General features: G+C 61.7%; 1 pseudogene; it reads right to left on the bottom strand.

The window, feature by feature from the left end:
* On the bottom strand, positions 309–2209 carry LOC110434790 (annotated as a pseudogene).

Raw genomic sequence — 2439 nt, 5'->3', positions numbered from 1 at the left:
AACGCCAGCGGATGGCCTTCCTGGATCAGCACCGCCCCAAAACCGTAGGTAGATGCATCGCACTCCACGATGAAGACCTTGGTGAAGTCCGGCATGGCGAGCACCGGAGCCAAAGTGACCGCGGACTTGAGAGCGCCGAAAGTCGCGGCCGCCTCAGGTGTCCAGGAGAACCTGTTCTTCTTCAGTAACGCCGTCAGGGGCGCCACGACTGTGCCATAGTTGTGGACAAATTTGCGGTAGTAGCCCGCCAAGCCGAGAAATCCCCGCACCGCGCGTGCCGACCGTGGCACCGGCCAGTCGTGGATGGCCTATACCTTGGCTGGGTCCATTGCGACGCCCGCGGCAGAGATGACGTGGCCGAGGTAGGAGACAGTCGGCACCCCGAACGCGCACTTGGAGCGCTTGACAAAGAGGCGGTGGAGGCACAGCTCGCTGAGGATGGCCCGGAGATGCCGAAGGTGATCCGCCCAGGACATGCTGTATATCAAGATATCATCAAAGAAAACAAGCACGAAATGACGGAGAAACGGGCGAAGTACATCGTTCAGGAGGGCCTGGAATGTTGCCGGCGCGTTGCACAGACCGAACAGCATCACGAGAAACTCATAGAGGCCATTGTGGGTGCGGAACACCGTCTTGTGGACATCCTCGCGCCGCATGCGCACCTGATGATACCCTGAGCGCAAGTCCAGCTTAGAGAAGAACCGGGCGCCGTGGAGTTCATCGAGGAGCTCGTCGACGACCGGTATCGGAAAAGCGTCGTTGACGGTGAGCGCATTCAACGCCCTATAGTCGACGCAGAAACGCTAGGACCCATCCGACTTCTTGACGAGCAGTACCGGGGAAGAAAATGCTGAGTCGCTGCGTCGAACGATGCCCTGTGCGATCATAGCAGCGCACTGCCGCTCCAACTCATCCTTGTGTGCCACCGGGTACCTGTACGGCCGCACAGCCACCGGGGACGCTCCAGACTTGAGCGTGATGGCGTGGTCGCGGGTTCGTGGGGGAGGCAGACCTGTGGGCTCTGCGAAAACATCGTCGAAGGCGCCCAGTAGGCCCTCCAAGAGGGAGCCATCGTCCGCTGCCACGTGCACACCGGGCCCGTGTGGCGATGCGACCCCCTGCCAGCAGACGCGTTTGCCCTGCCTATGGAACGCCATGGTGCGGGCAGGGACATCCCACTCAATGCACCCGAGGGTGGCCATCCTCTGCATGCCCAGGACCATATCATACCCAGCGAGCGGCATCACAAAGAGATCGACGGTGAACAGCATGCTGTTGATGCTGATAGGCGCGCGCCGGAACACGGCTGGGCACGCAATCTTCTCGCCGTTGGCGACCGTGGCAGTCAGTCTGGGGCGCGGTTGGGCAGGGAGCCCCGTACGCCGCTCTACCTCCTCCTCGATGAAACTGTGGGTGGAGCATGTGTCCACCAGCGCAATGAGGGAGGCTGCCCCAGGGTCACGCGCAGGAGCAGGGAATTGTTGGTGGAGACCCCTTTAACCGCGTGGAGGGAGAACACGGGTGTGTCCGTGGTGGCCGTGTCTTCGTCGACCGCATCCTCATCATCCTCCTCGAGGCTGTCCAAGACGAAGAACCGCTTGCAGACCTTGTTGTGACCCCGGCTGTACTTCTCGTCACAGTTGAAACAGAGGCCAAGGCGACGGCGCTCATCCTGCTCGGCTTGGTTCAAGCGCTTGATCGGGCGGCCTTCGACAGAAGGAGGGCCCTGCGTCGTGGGTGCCTTGAGCGCCGGTACCTGGGTGGAAGCCGAACGCTGTCCTGGTGTGGAGAGAACGCCGCGCGCATACTGCCTAGTTGGGAACAGATAGGGCTCCATGAGCTCGAACTGGCGGGCGAGGCTCATGGCGGCAGCAAGGCTCGGCGGGTTCTGCTGCTGGACTTGGAGACTGAGTGGCGGCAGGAGACCCCCGGTGAAGAGTTGCACACGCTGGGCCTCATCAAGGCGGCCGGCGCGAGGCAACAGAGCCTGGAATCTGTCCTGGTAATCCTCCACCATCCCGGTGCGGCAGCATGATGAGAGCTCGAACAAGGGGGGCGAATGGAATGGAGGCCCATAGCACAGGTTCAGGAGCTCTTTGAAGCGCTCCCACGTCGGTGTGCCTTCCGTGTCCTGCACCTGGATGAACCACAGCTGAGCGCCATCTTGCAGGTTGTAGGAGGCCATCCCAGTGCGTTCCGCCGCCATGACGCGTTGCTGGATGAAGAAAGACTCGCACTTGTTGATGAAGACAAGCGGGTCCGACTTGCCGTCATACCGAGGAAACTCCGGGCGCCAATGCTTGGGGGGCCGGTCCTGATGATGATCACCCGGCGGCTCCTTGCTTGAAGATCCGGAAGATCAGTCCGTCCCAAGGGCCAGGATGGCTTGCGTGTTGGCCTCGAGCGCCTTCGCAGTAGCCTCGGAGGAGGCCTGCA

This window comes from Sorghum bicolor, chromosome 4, assembly GCF_000003195.3.
Source record: "Sorghum bicolor cultivar BTx623 chromosome 4, Sorghum_bicolor_NCBIv3, whole genome shotgun sequence".
Lineage (NCBI taxonomy): Eukaryota > Viridiplantae > Streptophyta > Magnoliopsida > Poales > Poaceae > Sorghum > Sorghum bicolor.
This window is presented reverse-complemented; position numbering and strand designations above follow the sequence as displayed.